The sequence below is a fragment of the Salmo trutta genome, chromosome 8 (assembly GCF_901001165.1).
Source record: "Salmo trutta chromosome 8, fSalTru1.1, whole genome shotgun sequence".
Classification (NCBI taxonomy): domain Eukaryota; kingdom Metazoa; phylum Chordata; class Actinopteri; order Salmoniformes; family Salmonidae; genus Salmo; species Salmo trutta.
Window position 1 is genome coordinate 9551840 of NC_042964.1, and position 12876 is coordinate 9564715.

At 42.4% G+C, this 12876-nt stretch overlaps 1 long non-coding RNA gene and 1 other non-coding gene across 2 annotated transcripts; one reads left to right on the forward strand and one right to left on the reverse strand.

Moving 5' to 3' along the window:
- The first annotated feature begins 1311 nt into the window (after positions 1-1311).
- Positions 1312-1383, forward strand: trnam-cau (transfer RNA methionine (anticodon CAU)). The gene has a single exon. It is a non-coding gene; the product is annotated as a tRNA-Met (tRNA).
- A 5401-nt stretch (positions 1384-6784) lies between these two features.
- On the reverse strand, positions 6785-8237 carry LOC115197903 (uncharacterized). Its single transcript, XR_003879101.1, has 4 exons — positions 7752-8237; positions 7498-7579; positions 7333-7403; positions 6785-7234 (listed from the first exon to the last, which is right to left on the reverse strand). It is a non-coding gene; the product is annotated as an uncharacterized LOC115197903 (long non-coding RNA).
- Between the last annotated feature and the right edge of the window lie 4639 nt (positions 8238-12876).

Sequence of the window (12876 nt, forward strand, 5' to 3'; positions counted from 1 at the left end):
TATGGCTTTTATGTTGTGATAGGTACGTTTCTACAAAAAGACGTTCCTATGAATACTTGTTTGTATCACAGGAGGTCGGTGGCACCTATATTGAGGAGGACGGGCTCGTGGTACTGGGTGGAGTGGAATCAGTGGAATGGTATCAAATACATCAAACACGTGTTTGATGCCATTCCATTTGCTCCGTTCCAGCCATTATTATGAGCCGTCCTCCCCTCAGCAGCCTCCACTTTGGATGTACTGTTAAGGCAGGTGCTATTCTACCTGTTTCCCTCCAAGCAAATGAACTGGTGCCAGAAACTAATAAAAACAATCATTTGGATTGTGTAAATGAACTTGATCGGTATCGCAAAGTCCCCCCAACTGTAAGTACTGTATTTTGCAGCTTGTTGTCTAAATAACCTTTGTTAAAGGAGGAAGCTAGTAAAGCCTGTAACAGGTCACGAGTGCTAATAGCAGCATCTGTGACATCACAGTCATCAGATCTCGAGAAGGTGGGCGAGTCACCTGATGCAATGAACTAGACCATATGAACTTATACCTAGTGAATATTATACAAGCCATCCTGGGTTGTATTCATTAGGGCACACAGCCAAATTAAAAAAAAAATGTTTATGCAACAGAAAACAAAATGAGCGTTTCTTATTGGACAAGTCTAAGTAGTCCCTCCCTGTTATAGTCAGTTTTCTTCCATTTGGTGCCTATTGAATACAGCCATGGTGCACTAAGAGAGATGTTACAAGGTACCATTGAATTAACAAATCATTTGGAGACTAATTTGTTTGTTGTTAATGTCAGGCGCTAAACTGGCTTATCTAACCAGAGCATGGGACGCGACTTCCTTGTTTGGTTGAACCGTTCGAGCTACAATCCATCCAATGTTTGGTTTAGACAGCTGAAAGGAAACACAGTCACACAGTAGCAGTTTCTGTGATCTGATTGAATACAATATAAACTTCCAGTGAAGAGTGTTAACATTACACACCCACCTTCCCTGCTATATGACTCCTTCCTCAGCAGAAGACATGGGAAGCAGAGTGGTGCAGGGGAAACGTCCTGGGCTCATAACCCAGAGGTCGATGAATCGAAACCATTCTATGTTATCCAGTTGGATTTTAGCTATGAAGTGCAAACAGGGATGAAAAAAGCCTCATTTCATGGGCAGGTCTCAGACCTTCCCATGAAGATTTTTTTTCAGTTCATATAGTTATTACCTATTTAACAGTGCCCTAGTGACCTAATGGATTAGGCTCTGGCCTCCTAAACCAGTGATTGAGACTCATCATCAGAGTCTCATCTGGGGTGGATGAAAGCAGAGTGGCGCAGCGGAAGTGTGCTGGGCCCATAACGCAGAGGTCGATGGATCGAAACCATCCTCTGCTAAGTAAGTTTTGCTTCAACTAGCCCATATAAACGTCCATTGAAGCATTTCAACATTACACACCCACCTTCCCTGCTATATGCCTCAAAAGGCAAATAAAACAGATCAATATCAATTTAAATCAAACATGTAGACGATGAGATAACCAGTCTTTTGTAGGCTACAACAGAGGGCAGACCTTAGGTGATAAACACCTAGATACATGAGAGTGGATTCAAGGGTCACAAAAACATTTACAGTACATTGAATTTGCTTTGATTTGAAGATACAGTACAGGCTGAATTTCAACAGAATCTCAACAGTTTTCTGTGGTGAGGTCAGTAAAGGTTCTCACAATTCTCACTTCCAGAAATGGAATCACATGTCACTGAATGTGTTTCACTACACTGCTGTGTTCACCACAGGGTCAACCCTGCTGTACAGTCACCTGAGACATATGCTGACACACACACAAACGCACGCAAGCACGCACACACACACACACACACACACACACACACACACACACACACACACACACACACACACACACACACACACACACACACACACACACACACACACACACACACACACACACACACACACACACACACACACACACACACACACACACACACACACGCCTTGCACCTCCTGTCCATTTTAGCAGTGTTGTTGGTGAGCTTCACACAGTTGATCAGCATGTAGGGCTCCACTGTCACACAGTCCACCACCTCATCCCCCTCCAAAATCTGAAACACAACAACCAGCTGTCTAAGTAGGGGAAAGTTCACTTCTTCTAAATAATCTTTTTTTCAATATGATCACAGTGAAGTAGTTTTTTTTTTTACTTCTAGTGTAAAGTTTCACTTTGTATGAAATGTGTGTCCGAAGTTATTACCACTCTTGATAAAGATGAGCAATAATGACTCTGTACTGTCATTGTAAATGAGAATAGAATTTAACACTTCTACATGAATGTGGACGCTACCATGGTTACGGAAAGTCCTGAATGAATCGTGAACAATGATGAGTGAGAAAGTTCCAGAGGGTCAAAGATCATACTCCCAAAACCATTATTGGTAATGGTGAGAGGTACAAAATAATCTGAAACACAACCAAAACAAATTGCAACTGCATCCAACAAGTTTGCAGAGTCACAAGTTTGATATAGTCATTGTGTGCTAGGAATATGGGACCAAATACTAAACTTTTGATTACTTTTATAAGAATATTTAGGGGTGTCAATAATTTTGACCCCTACATTTTGGAGAAAAAAGTATTACTTGTTAAACAAAATCTCTCCCTCTCAGCAATTAGTATTGATATAAAATAATATAATTTCCCCCCAAATTATATACAGCATAAAATATAGCTCGGTATTTGAACTATTTATTTTATACAGTCATTATTGTTCATCTTTACCAAGGGTGTCAATACTGTACATAAAAATCAATTTGATTTGATGAAGTCTGACTTTGACACAATATTAATTTAAAAAGTAAATCAAATGATTCCTATTTTGAGTGGGAATAATTGTGTGTGTGGGTGGTGGTGACGTCTGGAATTTTGATACTGTGATATTAGCGCGGCCAGACGGGTCATGTTTCGGAGTACGCATGACTCGACCTTCGCCTCGTAATTCGGGGAGAAAATGGGTGTAAATGTATTTTTTCGCTTGTAGCCATACCATCCTGAACATTCCTGTTAACTGGAACTAAAGGGGTCTTAGCCCGAACCATGGAAAACAGCCCCAGACCATTATTCTTCCTCCACCAAAATTCACAGTTGGCAATATGCATTCAGACAGGTAACGTTCTCCTGGCATCCGCCAAACCCAGATTTGTGTCGGACTGCCAGATGGTGAAGTGTGATTAATCATTCCAGAGATCGCGTATCCACTGCTCCAGAGTCCAATGGCGGCAAGCTTTACACCACTCCAGCCGATGCTTCGCATTGCGCATGGTGATCTTAGGCTTGTGTGCGAGTGCTGGGCCATGGAAATCCATTTCATGAAACCCCCTGACAAACAGTTCTTGTGCTGACCTTGCTTCCAGAGGCAGTCGGTAGTGAGTGTTGCAACCGAGAACAGACCATTTTTACGCGCTACGTGCTTCAGCACTCGGCGTTCCTGTTCTGTGAGCTTGTGTGGCCTAACACTTCGCGGCTGAGCCGTTGTTGCTCCTAGACATTTCCACTTCACAATAACAGTACTTTTGACTGGGGAAAGCGCTAGCAGGGCAGTAATTTGACAAACTGACTTGTTGGAAAGGTGGCATCCTATGACATTACTTCCTGTGTGGGTGGAGGAAGAGGAAGTGACCGGAGTGGAAGAGTTGGATCCTGTCTGAGCACTGAGGCTTGCTCTGGGAACATTTCTTTCCCCAGTCTTGCTTTTAGGCTCTGACCCATTGTCCAACCCATCGTCACTAAGCTCAATGAGACTGTTTGGACCGTACAGATACTCCATGTTTTCCTTATGCTGAACATTGCTATCTTTGTTGCCACTATTGTCGAGGGGAGACCCAGTGCTGTTCACAGACACTTTTTCAAATAAAGACCCAAGGCTGCTACCAAAGATTTTTATGACTATACCAAGATAGACCACTGCCAGTCATTTCCAATGGGATCAAATGAGCCATAGTGGGCAGAACAAGCAAGGAGGGGGGCAGAGCCAAGCACGAGCTAGCAAGATCCTATTGGAGCATTCTAGCATCATCTGCATATTTTCGTTAGGAAACGCCTATTCTGTGAAGTGCACATGTGCAATAACTAAATTCGCCTTTGCACTCCTTCTAAAAAATGCAATTTTTTAAAAACTTTTGCAAAGGTTAAAGTTTACAAACCTTAGTCCACTCTGTTTATAACAGATTCGACTTTTGGAAACAGAAAACTGTATTGAGATCAAATGTTTCATTGATGAGAACATTTACAGAATGTCGGCCAAAATCCCTCTTGTTCAATCTTCTCCCACTGCCCGCCAGTGGGCTTCCTCTCACTACCATATTTGGAAGTGCGTGGAAACACCAAGCGGATGCTTCACATTCAAACATCCAGTGAAATATCTGTCTCATTGTTCTATCTGTGCTTCTACTGAGTGATTCTGTAGGCATTTTGTTATAGCTATTGTTTGGTAGCTCTTCAATACTGCCCAGAGTCGTACAGAGCTCCTGTTCCTAAAGTAACTTTGGAGGAAAACAAGAGATTTACTGTGTAAGTCTTCTTTATGTGTTACTTTTTGGGGCTTGGGGCCCCTCATGTTTCCTCCTACAGCTTGCCTAAGATGCATTTTACACTGAGGCATGGTATTGCCTGAACCTCCCCATCACCTGGGAGAAACCATCTAGAGTGAACCGCACCACTCTTTCCTCCACAACGTATCTGTAGCTGTCCGGGATGAACCACCCCTTGTCTGGGTTCAGGAATGGTTTGACCCACAGTAGATTCTTTACCTGGGTTATCAGACTCTCTTGGCTTTCTGCATGGCAATAGGCCAATCTGGCTTGTTCCACTGTCTTCTGAGGGGTGCCCAGCCACTTGTGATTGACGTACAGGGAGTAGGCTGCCTTGAGGAAGGTTTGGAGCTCCTGTTTGCTAGTGACCATGCCCTCCTCTGTTTTGGTGAATAGGCCAAGTGTTTGTCCGACGGGGGGCATTTTACTGAGAAACTGTAGGACAACAGACAGGTGCCTTTGGTGACCTGGAGAGAGAGAGGGATGAGAGAGAGAGCGAGATAATGATAGAGAAAGAGAGAGAGAATGACATTGGCATAATATCAAGTAAAATGTTAACAGGCAGTCGTGCTACAGTGCTCACCTATAGCAGTAAGCTCCAGCCTCTCTAGAATACTTATTTTCTCTCTTATTCATCACAAGCACCAAAAAACAACAACCCCAAAACAGAGAAAGAGAGGACTCACCACATTGGTCAGCGCGTATAGCGAAAGCACCCCGAACAACATGATGCTGCCACCCCCGTGCTTCACGGTTGGGATGGTGTTCTTCGGCTTGCAAGCTTCCCCATTTTTCCTCCAAACATAACGATGGTCATTATGGCTATTTTTGTTTCCTCAGACCAAAGGACATTTCTCCAAAAAGTACGATCTTTGTCCCCATGTGCAATTTCTAATTTACTGCCTTTAAAAAAAACATAGCTGACTTGCTTAAACAAATGTGGTTTCTACTGACAATTGAGACGTACAAACTATGGCATAAGGGAACGACGAGCGGATACGAGGCAATTCATAATTTTGATTAAGACATAGAGCGAGCTAGGACAGACGTAGTCAATATCACTATTTGTTCAGCACTTTTGAAATGTACATCGACCATATGCAGAACATGGGTTGTTTTTTACAGTATTCTCCCTGTACACCAGGTCAGAACAGTAGGATAAATGAAGGGGGAATATAAGCAGACAATGGTAGCTCTTACAATATTCAATGATTACATTTCTCTAAAACAGGCTATAGGCTACATGTGCACCACCAAGTCAGAAAAGTTGGCTAAGTTATGAGGGGGAAAGGGACCAAATGATCAGGGTGAGGCACAAGTGCTACTAACAGCTTACTACACAACATACACTTTGTATTACTTTCTTAGCTACAGTATACATATCTCCCTGGCATATTACATCTTTATGCAGCAGCATACAGATCTCCCAAGTGCTGCAGTGGTCCAAGGCACTGCCTCTCAGTGCTAGAGGCGTCACTACAGACCTTGGTTTGATTCCAGGCTGTATCACAACCGGCCGTGATTGGGAGTCCCATAGTGCGGACCTTGAGCCTTCCTGGATGGGCACTTCATATGCAAATCTATGGCAGCACCCAAAGGGCTTGAATTTTCGAGCTCTCCCGTAGATTTTACGGTGACGTAGTCTTTCCATGTGGGACAGAACACTGAGCCAATCACGGCGCAACTAGAGAAAATGACCAATTTCTACGCTCCATATTTTCAAATGGCTGCCCCACCACCACAGAAATCATTGAGCTAGGCTGAAACACCTCCATTTTGGAACTGCCTTACTCAAGAAAACAAAAAAGAGATCATGTTTGTATGCGACTTTATTAACTCAATGGTTTTTCTTTTACATTGTTTGCAAACTGATATGTGACATGTATTAATGCCAAAATAACATGCAGAACAGGCCCACATATTTTTTATATACAGTACCAGTCAAAAGTTTGGACACACCTACTCATTCCAGGGTTTTTCTTTATTTTTACTATTTTCTACGTTGTAGAATAATAGTGATGACATCACAACTATGAAATAACACATATGGAATCATGTAGTAACCAAAATAGTGTGAGGGATGGGTGGGAGATAAAGGACTGGGATGTTGTATTGATATCAATGTCTCTTCTCTGGAATTCTTATCTTCACATTGTCAAAACCTCATCATCCCTCAATAAGTTAAGACTGGGGGTCAGCTTGGTGTACTGATATTAGTGGTATGGTTTTCATTTCAGACGTTTTGGTCTTCCAACCTCGCCTGCACACCGTTTTTACCACTGTTTTTTTTTTTACTTATTTTCTTTGGTGCGAATAAATAGAACCTAAAATACCTAAAACATATGTTCTCATATTTGAAAACGTAAAAATAAAGTATATAAAAAAACACATGGAAGTCTCGTTCATAAACACCAGAATGTTGGCCAGAATTGCAAGGGATGTTCCAATGCCCTAAAAATCAAAGCACATACTAAACACATATTAAACCTTTAAAAAGTAATTATAAGACCAATGGAGGAAAATATGAGCAGTTCACAGATTTGTTGTATTATTTTGGCTCCACCTATCAGATTGAGAGGAAGAGCGTAATAGCCAACCAGAGAGTTCCAGATCAGCTCGGCAGCCTCCAGCCACAGTCCTGAGACAGAACACAGTTCAGAGATGGGGAGAAAGGATACATACGTATATAACATCACAACGTGATGTCTTTCTCTCCTTATCTAGTTGTTACAGTACCTGTTCACGCACTTCCAATCTGACCACCCGTATAAGGGTCCGATCACTATCAGAGTGATATACCCATCAACCTGCAGAATAAAACACACGTAAATACAGACCCTTGTAGGAAAAACGACTACTACATACCAATTGGTAAGAACAAATTAGATTTTGAAAGCCTACCTGTTGTATCTGCTGTTCCTCTAGTGTTGATGAGACTGCTCAGTTTGTACTGCCATCTGGAGTTGACCTGAGACAATAAACCCTGACAAATGGTACAGAGCATCATTCATAACGGTAAGGAGATTTATCTTGATTTTATGGTAAATGAAAAACAGCTAACCAGTATTGCAATTAACAGCCTGGAGACACAGAATGATGAGATGCTAAACTCTTATATCATAGTCAGTAAAAAACAAACAAATAACCAATCAGACCCTGGCCTGTCCTATGACCAGCTGGGGACGATGGGGGTTCTGGGTAGTGTCTGTGGAGGAGCTTGGTGATCTTCATCTGTCCAGTACAGGAACCAACCCACCAGGAAGACCACAGCAGCCGCACACTGGACAAGATGGACACCTTCAGAGCAGAGCCTAACACATCAAAATCAACCAAAAGTTTAAAACAGTTCGAAGTATCTAAAAAAAAAAAAATGGCTATGGCTTGCATCTTGTATCAGTAAGACATTCATAGTCAAAAGACTCAGATACTATTATTATATATTTTTTTTATAGCCCGGAGGAGAGGTGCTGGTTACCCGCTAGAGACATCCTGGACCCAGCCCTTATCGCCGACTTCCACCGCCAGCACCCTGGCCGACCAGGTATGTGCCCAGGTAGGAGGCCAGGTGGCGCCTCTAGAGGGGGGAGTACTGTCACACCCTGATCTGTTTCACCTATCTTTGTGATTGTCTCCACCCCCCTCCATGTGTCGCCCATCTTCCCCATTATCCCCTGTGTATTTATACCAGTGTTCTCTGTTTGTCTGTTGCCAGTTCGTCTTGTTTGTCAAGTCAACCAGCGTTTTTGTCTCATTTCCTGCTTTTCCCAGTCTCTCTTTTTCTTGCCCTCCTGGTTTTGACCCTTGCCTGTCTTGACTCGGAGCCCGTCTGCCTTACCACTCTGCCTACCCTGACCCTGAGCCTGCCTGCCGTCCTGTACCGTTGCCCCACCTCTGGTTTACTGACCCCTGCCTGCCTTGACCTGTCTATTGTCTGCACCTGTTGGATTATTAAACCATTGTTAATTCAACGTTGTCTGCATCTGGGTCTTACTTTCATACCTGATAGCTGGGAAGAGACACACACCGGCATATGCACGCACGCACACGCTAACTTACTCACTCTACACACACGTACATTGTAATGTAATATTGTGGTATTATACATGTTGTATTGTAGATGTGTAGTGGTAGAGTAGTGGTGTAATAATGTGTTGTATTGTAGATGTGTAGTGGTAGAGTAGTGTGTAATAATGTGTTGTATTGTAGATGTGTAGTGGTGTAATAATGTGTTGTATTGTAGATCTGTAGTGATAGAGTAGTGGTATAATAATGTGTTGTATTGTAGATCTGTAGTGATAGAGTAGTGTGTAATAATGTGTTGTATTGTAGTGGTGTAGTGGTGTAATAATGTGTTGTGTCGTGTCTTTGCCGTCATTAAAGTGAAGACTTATTTTATCAAATCAATTCTCTGTAATTATTATTACGTGATTAAACTAATCATGTAAATGTAATTAACTAGGAAGTCGGGGCACCAAGGAAAATCTTCAGATTACAAAGTTATAATTTTCCTAATATAACTTTTCAGATATTTTAATATCTGATCAATTAGTCTTCTAATTAATGAATCATTACTTACCTCATGAATAATTCTTTACCTCACGTTAGTCTCATTCCAAACGTCGTAAATTGTTGGTTATCTGCACGAACCCAGTCTTTACTATAAATCATCCATACATCAATTGTCTTAATCATTTATTTAGTAACTAACTAAATAATCACAGAAATGCACAAACAAACAAACAGTAGATGGTTACAAGGAAATGATAGGGAATGTTCCCTAGTGGGCTAAACCGACATGGCGGCTTGGTTGGTTAAGGGAAGTGGGTGTGGACTGAGAAGGCCGGGAAAGACCAGAGTCACTACACAGATGATAATTATTATAATTGAAATGCTAATCCTTTGCACATGAACGTGCACTCATTCGGGAATAATTGCAATCAATATATATATTTACGCTCAGTGTGTTATCAGGATCTCTGTTGGAATCATCCGTCTTCTTGTTTGGAAAGTTAATTAGTTGTTAGAATGGATACTTCAGAGTCCCATTCAGAAATGTTCCTATAGAATAGATGTTTCGGCGGTTGTCGGTCTTCGCATTCAATCGACATAAATTCTAGCTGCAGACTAGCAATGTCACTGCTGTTTAAAGGATCGGACCAAGGCGCAGCGTGTTTGTAGTTCCACATATTTATTATTATTGTGAAACGTTGCAATACACCAAATACTTGAAATAACAAAACAACAAAACCGTGACGCAGAGAGAATACACACTACTCACAAATTAACAACCCACAAACACAAGTGGGAAAACCCCCTACATAAATATGATCTCCAATTAGAGACAACGAGAACCGGCTGCCTCTAATTGGAGATCATCCCAACAACCCCAACATAGAAATAGAAACCTAGAAACCCACATAGAAACAGATAACCAGAAAACCACCCAAAAACACCCCCTGTCACACCCTGACCTACTCTACAATAGAAAATGAGATCTTACAAGGGTCAGGACGTGACAAGTAATTAGTATAGAAGATTTGCTCTTATTTTGTCGGTATCGATAGTCTCAGAGTTGAACCATTTCCACCAGTGTAGCCAATGCTCCACGTGGTTTGGCTAGGAATTCAACAACCAAGGAATGCATGGTCACTACTCAAACCTTAGCCCTCTCGGTAGTCGAGGTACGCTTGGTCTGAAGATGATTTCTCCAGGTGGGGGTTTTATTCGGCACAGTAAAAAAGGCTGTCCCATGATGACAGATCGATGTCTGTGCTCATGGGGGCGGGCCAATGACTTAGTGAAACTTTAAAGGGAATTGGATTCTCTTTCATTAAACAGTTTAAAATCACATTACATAATTTCACAAATAGTTTCATCTTTACTCATTCATTTTATACAATAATTAGATGCAAAACTCATAACGGAGACTCTTGTATAAACAGAGTTATGGTAATGTGGCTGTATTGTCTCTCATGAGGTCACAAACATTAGACAAAATGTACCGGTCGTCGCTGGATTCTCCACCGACCGTTTAGATATTCTCCAAAACATGGATATTGTTCAGTTCTCAAGTTCTGTGAGGTAGAAGAAGTTCCTTTGTTCTACTGTGGACCCTCTCTCTATACTGCATGGCCGGGGGGGAAGAGAGTCTCCTCCAGGAATTTACGACCTGAGATAACAGAGCCTGGGTGTAGGGGGAAGAGAGAGGTGGTGAGAGAGAGAGAGTTGGTGCTTGCTATATCCAAAGAGGGCTACGTCATGACAGTTATATTATAGATGTGAAGTGGTGTAATAATGTGTTGTATTGTAGATATGTAGTGGTGTAATAATGTGTTGTATTGTAGATGTGTAGTGGTGTAATAATGTGTTGTGTTTTATTGTAGTGGTGTAATAATGTGTTGTATGGTGTACTGTTTTATTTTATCCATACCATTTTGGGTGATGTAATTGCCTTAGTCTTGTTTGGACCCGAGTAGGAGCAGCTGCTGCGTTGGCAGGAACGAATAGGGATCCATAATAAACCCCAGGAAGAGTAGCTGCTGCCTTGGCAGGAACAAACAGGGATCCATAATAAACTCCAGGAAGAGTAGCTGCTGCCTTGGCAGGAACAAACAGGGATCCATAATAAACTCCAGGAAGAGTAGCTGCTGCCTTGGCAGGAATAAACAGGGATCCATAATAAACTCCAGGAAGAGTAGCTGCTGCCTTGGCAGGAATAAACAGGGATCCATAATAAACTCCAGGAAGAGTAGCTGCTGCCTTGGCAGGAACTAATGGGGATCCATAATAAACCCCAGGAAGAGTAGCTGCTGCCTTGGCAGGAACTAATGGGGATCCATAATACACACACACACACACACACACACACACACACACACACACACACACACACACACACACACACACACACACACACACACACACACACACCAGTGCCGTCTCACCCCCCCCCCACCCCCTCTACAGTCAAGTGACTGTCTGAGCTGCTCTGACCCACTCTCCAATCTCCATAGACAAACATTGGCAATAGAATGGCCTTACTGAAGAGGTCAGTGACTTTCAACATGGCATCCTTTGGCCACCTTTCCAACAAGTCAGTTCGTCGGGGACCACTGAGTGTTGAAGCCCATAAAAATCATCTATCCTCAGTTGCAACACTCACTACCTAGTTCCAAACTGCCTCTGGAAGCAAGGTCAGCACAAGGACTGTTCATTGGGAGCTTCATGAAATGGTTTTCCATGGCTCAGCAGCAGCACACAAGCCTAAGATCACCATGCGCAATGCCAAACATCAGCTGGAGTGGTGTAAAGCTCGCCGCCATTGGACTTTAGAACAGTGGAAAAGCGTTCTATGGAGTGATGAATCACACTTCACCATCTAGCAGTCTGATGAACGAATCTGGGTTTGGCAGATGCCAGGAAAACGCTACCTGCCCCAATGCTTGGTACTAACTGTAAAGTTTGGCGGAGGAGGAATAACGGTCTGGGGATGTTTTTCATGGTTCGGCCTTGGCCCCTTAGTTCCAGTGAAGGGAAATCTTAACGCTACAGCATACAGTGACATTCTAGACGATTCTGTGCTTCCAACTATTTGGAAACAGTTTGGCAAAGGCCCTTTCCTATTTCAGCATGACAACGCCCCTGTGCATAAAGCCAGTGGTGTAAAGTATTTAAGTAAAAATATTTTGAAGTAATACTTACAAGTAGTTTACATACACGAAGGGCACTTTTCGGCATTTGCTGTATGATCAATGAGAAACTCCATATTCCCTTACTAGACGTCCGCGAATGTTTCTAAAATTCGCTGACGGCAGTGGGCCGTGCACCGGGGCCAGATCTTCCGGGAAGTCATCGAACGAAGTCTCTTGGACATTCGGGTTCCGTTTTATAACATTTTCAAATTTTGGTCATTTCTCCACTGTACCGGTAAATTCCAGCAGATGGCGAATGGAATCTTATTGCAAATGTACAAAATATCACCAATCACGACATGGCCATTTCTCCTAAACAGAAAAAACTTTGAGGACGAAACTTGGTGAGCATAGGTTTGGACTAATTGGCTGTTTGCCCCGAAACAAGATGGCGTCAAGGCCTCAACGCTTTTTGAGTTAAGGCCATTTTTCTGGGATTAAAGGTCAAAAACAAAAATAGAGCGCTAATTTGACCGCTTCACGTCAAAGTACATGAACCTACGGTGTCAGGAAAAAAAGAACGAGCCATTTATCTATCGTAATTTAAGAGAAATCGTACAATTGGTGATGCTCAAAGAAATTTTTTTTT